This window comes from Aquila chrysaetos, chromosome 18 (genome assembly GCF_900496995.4).
Source record: "Aquila chrysaetos chrysaetos chromosome 18, bAquChr1.4, whole genome shotgun sequence".
Lineage (NCBI taxonomy): Eukaryota > Metazoa > Chordata > Aves > Accipitriformes > Accipitridae > Aquila > Aquila chrysaetos.
In genome coordinates this window covers 26,191,988-26,201,866 of record NC_044021.1, presented here as the reverse complement: position 1 = coordinate 26,201,866, position 9,879 = coordinate 26,191,988, and the positions used below count along the sequence as shown (strand labels likewise).

Genomic DNA, 9,879 nt, shown 5'->3' with positions numbered 1-9,879 from the left:
AATGTCTAGAGGTTAAATTGCAGTATTTGAGAAATAATATTGTATTACATTCTATTTGTAGCAGACAAAAAGAGAGATTTCCTGACAATTCTGGTAATCTGCTAAGCGCTTGCCTGTTTTGCATGTCTCTAGAACAGACCTGTTGGTCCAGTTGCCTTTAGTGCGACTTGTTCTTCCTCATGTAAGCCACTATGAGCGAGATCCTCAAAAGCTTTTGGTCATTTTGCCACAGGAGAATTTCATATGCATAACCTGTATGTCTCTAGCCACCCAGTTAACCATTACGGATTAAAACCAAACACCGATACAAAATGGCCAAAGGCTATGGAAAAATTACGGATTTAGATCAGCCAGTTCTGAGCATACAGAACAGCAATACTTTGTACACTCTCTGTGAAATTCAGTTGCTGGGAAGAAACCCTGAATTACTGCATCTTCCCCTCTTTCTAGTTTTGTATGGCTACCCTTCAAATTCTTCAGCAGAGTAGTACAAATTAAAACCAATATGAAGCTTTGAGTTTTGACATTCTTCATCTAGTTCTTTTAATTAGTTGTTACAGCCTTTGTTAAAATAGTTCAGTTTTCCACAAGACTAAAGGCTAAAACTGGAGAAATTTGGATTAAGGAAAGATTTAAAATAAAAATAATTGTATGTAAATAATAACTAATTTTAAAGATTTAAAATTAAAATTTATTCTGCTTGCATTTTTTTCATTAAGTACCAAACAGCAAGGCAATTATAAATACTGGCAGCAGAACCCACTGCATGTAGAACACACTGCAGAATATTAAAACCTGTACCTAGAAGATAGACTTTAAAATCTGAAAAGAACTAATGCAAAAATGGGCAGGTGGATGAATGTGTTCAGATATATTGTTTAAAGGTGCTGGATGGAAAAACCTATACTCAGTTTTGATACGTATTACATTTTATTCAGGAATATCACCAACAGTAAACAAACAGATCATAAATATTGTCAAATAGTTCCAACCACTAAGTAATTGTTTGGATTCATGCCTTTTCACTTGTATCCTCTCAGTATTACATTACATAACTTGTTATCCTCAAAATACATAGTATCCACACACAAAACCAAAACATTCTATACGTGTTTGTGGGAACACAGCTACCAAAAGCTATGCTGTTCAAAGAAGACAGAGTAAACTTCTCCAGCTATAATCTCAACACACGCACACAATTGTTAACATATAAAAGGAATGGAAAACCTTTTTCAGGTACATACACTTCTCAGGTGTTATTAAAGACCAAAAGAAACCCAACCATTGACAATCAGCCATAGGAAAGCTGGAGCATGTGTTTTCCATGATATGGGTCCTTACCACCTCTAATTTGTTCAGAAAGCTAGTTCATAAAAGAAATACATAACATTATTAAGCAACAGAAGACATGCACTGGAATACAGCAGTAAGGATAATATTTAAAAGAAAATCTCCCCAAGTATAGCTTTCATTACCATGATGGCTATTTAAAATATACACCTTAATCAGAATATTAAAAAGATATAAAATAGGATATTGAAATACTGCACAAGATCAAATGGAGCAGATAACTCGACCAGTACAAGGGTGATGAGAATTGCTACTAATTACCAAATCACAGAATCACAGAATGGTTTGGGTTGGAAGGGACCTGAAACATCATCCAGTCCCAACCCCCCGCCATGGGCAGGGACACCTTCCACCAGACCAGGTCACTCCAAGCCCCATCCAACCTGGCCTTGAACACTGCCAGGGATGGGGCATCCACAGCCTCTCTGGGCAACCTGTGCCAGTGCCTCACCACCCTCACAGTGAAGAACTTCTTCCTTCCATCTAAGCTAAATCTACCCTCTTTCAGTTTAAAGCCATTACCCCTGTCCTATCACTATGTGCCCTTGTAAAAAGTCCCTCTCCAGCTTTTCTGTAGGCTCCCTTTAGGCACTGGAAGGCTGCTGTAAGGTCTCCCCAGAGCCTTCTCTTCTCCAGGCTGAACAACCCCAACTCTCTCAGCATTTCTTCATAGGAGAGGTGTTTCAGCCCCTTAAATTCTTAATTTTAAGAATATAAAATTCCAATGTTCCATTTCATATACCCAAGCTCATTAGAACTGGTAAGAAGATGAAAAAGGTTTAAAATAAATTTGATCAGATCCCTCGCTATCTTACACTTCAAATTGGAAGTGGGATCTTCTCTTTAAATGTTTTTGTACTAACTGCAAAGAAAAAGCCATGGTCCCACTTGTACTAGGTGTACAGGCCAGAGCCCCTCAGCAGCCTGACAGGCAGGCAAATCCCTGCTCTCAAAGGAACGCTGTGGTCAATCCTCTGGTTTTTTTTCCTTTGACCCAACTTAGAAGTGATTCGAAAGCACATTATGTCATACTGTAAAGCTGCTGTTCCAACAAACTGTTTGGCTGCCAGTCTGTGACAGCCTGAGTCCTTCCCAAAGGCAACAAAGCAGAGAACATAATCTGCTTCATCATGTCTTCAGCATACTAATGTTCAGTTATAAAATAAACATACAAATGCATGTTTATTACTTCCCCACAAAACTCATTTTAAGCTAAAATACTGAAAAAACCCCCACACCCACAAAGACAACAGCGACTGCAAAAAGAAGACAACAGTATTCTTCCACATAATGATTTGAAGGAGGTTGACAGAGCTCAACAAAGTTTTCCTGTCATTTCTAAGAAAAAGAATGTGCAGCGTGGCACATGACAGTCCTGTCAAAGGCAGTGTGAGCACAGATTTTAAGTAAAAAGGGGAGGTTGGGGAAGGGAAGAAGTATCTCACATGCAGGAAAAAAAAAAAAAAGAGTGTGCTTTTGCACAAAGATATTTCTTCAGTTAAGCCCACTTTAGGGATTTGGAAGCTTGTACATGATTTATACAGTTCCTTATAGAGCATTCTTTTATCAGTGGATATTAATAATGAAGTAGTTCTTACAGAAGTCCGCATGCTTTTCCCAATGAGTCCTACAAGGATGGCCATGAATGTGTCTAGAAAATCCTTAAAAAAAGGTGGCAGGTGGGGTAGGAGAAAAGAAAGTGAATTTCCATTTTCAGGATTGGCAGATTTTCACCTGAAGAAAACAGCAAAATTAATGTGATACGCTCAATTTTCAACCCGGTACAAATTCTCACCTTGTTTAGTTGGATAAATGTTGGTGTGAAATACGTCCCACTTCTTCCCCTTTAAAATACAGATAGCTAAAGCTCTGGACATCATTTGAAGAAAGACGTCTGCCCTGTATGACCTTTTGTAAACGGAAAAAAAAACATTACAAACAGCAATGAAACAAGGAAGAAAATTACAGTACGGGCATGGGAAGAGACAATCCAACTGACAAACCAGGGAATTCCACAGAGCTCTCATGCCGGCACCCAGGAGCCTCCAGGAACAGATACGGATTCTCTCACATCTAGGGTTTGGTTAGTTTGACAGATTCCTGATAAGACTAAGAACTGGTAACATCACCTATTTTTAGCCACATCTGTACAGACAGGAGCTCTTTTGGAATTGAACTTGGTAACTCATGATTTGACATAGGACTGCTAGTAAGGAATTGGACCAATTTAAGGCTAAGGATTTTAAGGGAACTATAGGAACTTAAATCTTCAGTACCCTTCTTGCAGAACTGCTTGGGTTTTGATGGTGGTTCTTTCAATTTCTACTTTTTCAGGAGAGTATTTTTAAAAGAGTCATGAATATTGGAACATCAGGAGTGGTTAGAGCATCTTTCTAGTAGAATGATCAGTTTGGTGTTCCTTGATACTCTTCGATTAATTCCTGTCAAACCAGGTAATGATTGTCCTGGACTAATATTCTGCCTCCTTAGCACTGGTCATTTACATTTTAAATTTACCTTCATATTGCATATGGTTATAATTCACATACAGCTAAGTGAATGTTTGAAGCTCATTTACAGACATTTTATGTTTATCTAAAACAGGAGACTGATAAGTTACTGATAGCAGTGGAAGTTGGACCCTGTACTTGCCCATTAAACAGCTTTCCTTGCAAGTCCCTACTGAAATGGGGACCATGCTGTTTGGTCATTTATATGTAGGTCACATTATGACTCTAGCCAGTAATTCTCGTAATTCTTCTCTTCAAATAGTTTAGTTGCCTAAGCAAATGGAAGAGATAAATGAATAAGGATCAATGGTGCTCTCTAACTGAAACGTGCTCAGTATGACAGATTCACAGCTACAAACTTTATTAACAGTTTCGTACTAGCTGCCCTTTACATCAACCATACGGAGCAGCTTAGCTTCCTTAACTCAAGTGAAGAAAACTAGAAAGCAGAGCAGGTGACCAGTTGCATCTTAATTTTTCATTCCTGCCTTCATGCTTGGACATAAGCAGAAAAAGAGAAAGCACAGCCAAGGAGGCTAACAACCAAATGATTCTTAACAGCCATTTCTAGAACTCTTAATACTCATGTAAAAACAAGAATAACCCTGAGATTGCTTTGTTACAAACCAGGAATTTGAGGCCAATATCCCTCCCAGCACAGAGGAGCCATGGCAAGGTAACTGAAAGGTGTTGGTCAGAATCTCCTTTTTAAGTTAGTATCTTTCAAAGAAGGCTAATTTATTGATGAAAATTCTTTGTCTTAATGCCAATGCATTAATGCAATGAAAAATTGAGAAACACACTAAAGCATTTTTAATCAAAACATCCTATCTAGCTTATTTTAAAAAGGCCTTTTGCATGCGTGTTTCTCAGCTTTATGAAAGCCCCAGTCTTCAAGATTTCAAGTACTGTGCAGGTCACTACACTGAGTCATTATAACAAGTCAGTGGATTTACAGCCCAAACTAACAGCAGTTAGATTTCTTTGGGAGTTTAAAGCCCTGTGGGCTGTTCTGGTCCTGACTGCTGGTAGAAAAACAAAGAACAGCATGTCAAATGCAACTAAGCAGCCACATAGCTTAGAATATAGCCAACAGCTAGACTAATGAGCTCAGGAGAGGATTGATTCAGATCACGAACAAACAAGGTTTACCATCGAAGACATGGGATCACAATTACCAAGTAGAGAAAAATAAAAGCCCAAAAGAGCATTTGGTAGCTTGTGAACACTAATAAACTTTCGGCATCTCCTCCAACCTCTGCTTTCTTTTCCTCCAGCCACAGGTGTTAGTTACCTTCTTCCTTTTTGTTGTTGTTGTTTTGGTTTAGTCTTGTTTCAAGCACAAGAAAGTGTGCTTTTTCAAGAAAAAACTCTTGCTTGCTTTCTTGGTGCAGGACACATTTTGACACTGGCTAATCAGTACCAGAGAGATGTTTGAGTTAACTGAGAAGGAGCAATCTACAGTGAGATGTACGATCTGGCTGTCCAGTGACTACACGGTTAAATGGCTGTTTCTTTTAATGTGAGAAGCAAGCAGACAGCCTTGTTCTGAAGAGTAAAAGCTTCCCTTTCCTGCAGAGACGTTGTGCCTACAGCAGCAAGTTATCACATCGAAGGACATGTTTCCCTTAATTAGAGTCAATAAAATGAATGCAAGCAAGGCAGACTTTCATGTCCACCCCTCTAATGAGTCATTCACAGGTTTAACAGCTCATTAATGAAATCCAACATCCTGATGGTTGCATGGGCTGCATAAGAATTTATTCTCTCAGCATTCATTTTCTGAGCCAGTTCTAATCAAATAAGTGATGAGGATATAGTCTTTAACCTCGTTGTCAAGTAAAGCAAAGATATGCAATCTGTAACCATGGGACAAGGTTATACTCCGTGTTATCAAGCACCCTAGCAACTAGGATCTACAAACAGCAGCTGGAAAACACATTCTCCTTATTATTTCACTGAATTGCTGTTTTTACACTGAGACTACTGCCTTCATTTACAGGGATTTTTCTCCTTCCCTCCCCCATGTAAACAAGTCTCATTACAAAGCTCAAAAGACAAATATTTCAAATATAGATGAACAATTTGGACTTGGAGAGCTGCCCTGTAACGATGCAACAGAACACAAGGCCTTATCTCTGTTGGATAAGGAATGATGTCAACAGTAGCTATGTTAACAAAGAGGTCAATAATGACGAGTAAACATAACCCAAACAATTGAGTAAGTGAAGGGTAAGCCACCAGGGGTTGGTGCAGAAGAGAGGCTAATGCTTTTACAAGGCCTTTAAAAAAGAAAAATTCTTCATTGCTTTGTACTGGGAACACACAAAGCAGCAACGGACAGCTAGCTGGACTATTTTATAATCATCATAGAGAAATCGTCATTCTCTTTACATACATTCCACAGCAATCCACTTCCAGACACTGCTAACCCCAAGCACTCAGCAGAAAAGACGGTCAGACTGGTATCTTGGACGTACAAATATCCCCAGCGGCATTTTGTAAGAGACAGTATGTGTGTACACAAGAGAAAATTAGCATTTCTGCTGCCCCAGCTATGTAGAAACACACCATGATCTCAATAGGTCACAATACAGTGCAACAATAAACAGTTCATTAAAAAAACCCAAAACCTGCAAGCAACTTCTTATTTATTCTCTGGTCTCCCTTAAACAGTTCTTGAAAAAATTTGTTGGCTCACTGATTTTACTTCAAGTCCTTGATCAATAATTCTTCCTTCTAAGCACCTTGCCTGTACCTACGGTCCCAGAGGGTACTGGGCAAAGGCTACTTTTAAGAGCAATGCTGAGAAAAATGTCACAGTAAATGCTCTTCATTACTGTTCTGCCTTGCAGACTCCATCTGAAGGCTCTGAGAACTATTCATACCAAACAACTAGATCTTCTTTGATGAGTCTCTATTTAAACAAGTATCAATAAATGTTGCAACTAAAAATAACACACCTTCATTTTTGTATTTAGCTTTGTCTTCTTTAAGGGCTTTGCCAATCATACTGTACAGTACTTCACCTGCCAGGTGCCTTTCCCGATGAACAAGAAATAAATTCTAACAGTTGCCACACAAAGGCGTTATTGACATCCATGTGATACATACCTTCAAACTGCTGAAAACACCTTAACTCAGCTGTTCAATGGGTGGCTGTAGTTTAAATTTCTCCTCTAACTCCTTCTGGAATGACAAAATCTACATTCCAGTGCCTCCACATTTTCTGACAAACCATTCTGCTTTTACTTAGTTTGCAGGCAATATTTCTGAAGTGCAAGTAAGGATGCTAAGACAAGAATCCTGAGAATCAAAACCCAACGTTTAAAACCAATATCTACTCCATCTCAGGATTTTTCACTAAAATTCTGTTAAAGTGCTTATTTGCTTCTTGGTTTGTGGGAAATATGGGTGCTATCAGTTGAACAACAAACAGATGATTCCATGATGTATTTACTTGAGATACTGCCAGAAATCCACACCTTGCACTAACAGTCTTACTCAGGGCACACAGTACTTGGACGAAAAAAAAAATCAGACAACAAAAAGAAATACACGAAAAAACCTTGCCAAACAAAATTTCATTCTAGATCAATGTTGAAAAGAAAGACATTGGAAATTCCTATGAAAGTAATTAAAGGAAAAAGACATTAGGAAACAAAGAAAGTTACACTGGTTTGTTCTGTTGGATTTTTTTTTTTTTTTTAAAACAAAGGTCTTTCCAGTGTAAACTGTGTCCTTAATCTCAGCAGATACTACATGAAGTGCTACAGTTAGCCAATTATCACAGGTATTTACAACAAATACTTGCATAATTAAACAAAAATTGACAGCAATTTTCAATTCAGTGAATATTCCAGCCACTTAGACCTTGGCAGAAAGCCCCATCAAAACAGATACAAAGACTACAAAGAGCTGGGCAATACAGAAAGTACATTTCATGCTTAAACTCTGAAAGCTGTTACATGACATTAGTCACGTAATAATGGTGTAAATACCTAAGTAGACATCTAAATAGTGAAGAAATTAATTAAGATCCTGACCCTTATCCAATCAAAGCGGCTTGAACTGAGAATGCTCAAAGCAATCTTTTACTGGCTGTAACCTGCTGACAAATTCTTTGCCCTTCACCAGCGCACAAAGTCTGCAAGTGACTTATGCAGCGTTTGTTCCTCAAAATAGCATTTCGCTAGGGTTAATCAGGACTGGCAGGAATGAAATGTAAAGGAAAGATCCTGCAAACTAACCTGTCACTACCCTATTCTTAGTTCAGTATCTCCAGATCTTTCTCACTGAAATAACCCCTCGCTCCACCCCGTTCCACTGAGCCAGCAGGTTTTCTCCAGGTCTGTGGCAAAAGTGACCGATGATAGGTAAAGTGTGGCAGAACCCACTAAAAATTTTAATGCTACAAGATCATTTCATGCAAACAGTTGGGCAGTCAAAGGAGGACAGTGACCACTAACAACTCAAGCATAGTTTTGGGGCATTAACACAGCAAACTCGGCTGTTTGTTTGGTGAGGGTCTGACTGCGGACAACAGCCTTTAATGTGGGGAACCGAGGTGTGAATCCATTCCCTCATTCCCACAGCAGGTATTTCCCAAGTTGAAGATACTGGAATGGATGACACATAGGTCCCTATTGAAAAGAAGCAAACAAAACCGTCTACCTCCAGTCCCACCAATTTTTCATCAGCATGGACAGAACATCTCCCTTCTTATTCCTATTGAGGCAACAAAGAGCCACGTGATCCCTCTCTCTGTTTTACACGAGGTTTTAATGAAGCTCACATGAGACTGAAATGGCTCTTCTGGTACTTAAAGTCAAGCAGAGAAACCCACTATGTATCCTCATAACACAAAAAATTGATCTCCTTGGTTCCATCACCAAGTATGTGGAGTAGAAAAAGCAGCAGGAAAAAAGGCAGACCGAACTACAGGGCACACTCAGCGGTGCCTGATGCCTCCGTAAGAAGTTTGTAGTTGCAATTTGTACTTTAACGAACACTCTTCTGAAAGAGTTTACACTTACTCTGATGAAACTCTTCCCTCATGCCCAAGACCGTGATCTAAAGATCAGCAAAGTTTACGGTTCTCGCTCATGGGCAGAACAAGAAAGGAAGTAGCAGCCAGACTGGAGGTTTAGGGAAGCGGACCAGTTGCTCCCCAGCCAGCCAGGCCTTCCTACTATCCAAATTGTTAATTAATGAAACGCATTAATTTAAAAGCGTATTTCTACCCGCTCAAGGCTCTTACCTATTGGGTATATCAATGCTCGAAGTATACTTTCATTTTAGCGTGGGCTAAAATACATTCATTTTAGGTGTGTGTGCCCCAACACACCCACAGTGTATCACAATACCCCCTCGCCAAAAGTGGAGGACAAGACATTCCGTACCTTCTGCAGCAACCCAGGTTGCAGAAACAAGTTCTGCCACTTCTTTCCGTAGGCATCTGTCATCTGTTGGGGGAACAATGTCCCCCTCCCCACAAGCTACGTGGAATTTCTAGGCGAACAAAACAATGCTGAACCAGAATGAAGGCTATAACAGAAAAGTATAACTTCCTTTCCTCTCAGAACTTTGTTAGCACTCCAGAAAACACCTATACAAGCACTCACTGCAGCTTCAAAGTTAAAAGAACATATCCTGAACGAAGGAGCATTTACAAAATATTATGTTCGTGGTTTCCAGAATTAATAATTTTTCTAACATAAAGATTTTAATCTTGAATCAAAGATCTGGAAGTGAATTCATCTGCTGCTTCAAGTCCATTTGTAGGAAGAACATGCAGAACCTGTTATAATTCCACAGATTAAAAAAATATGTATTCTTAAATACTAGCAAGCAAGTACAGAGCTCAGCATCTGACATGCCATTGTCGTTACACTGTTTGTATTGAAAGCTTCTCTGTGGTTATTTACTTCTCATTTTAAAATAACTGTTCAGTTCTGTATGTCCTGGACTAGGCAAGGTAGGAAAAAAAAAAAAAAAAAATCAATGTAAAGCACACAAT

General features: G+C 39.0%; 1 long non-coding RNA gene across 1 annotated transcript; it reads right to left on the bottom strand.

Moving 5' to 3' along the window:
- Window positions 1–911: 911 nt before the first annotated feature.
- LOC115353162 lies at window positions 912–4,144 on the bottom strand. The gene is made up of 2 exons (XR_003927462.2): window positions 3,146–4,144; window positions 912–1,363 (listed from the first exon to the last, which is right to left on the bottom strand). It is a non-coding gene; the product is annotated as an uncharacterized LOC115353162 (long non-coding RNA).
- Window positions 4,145–9,879: the final 5,735 nt, after the last annotated feature.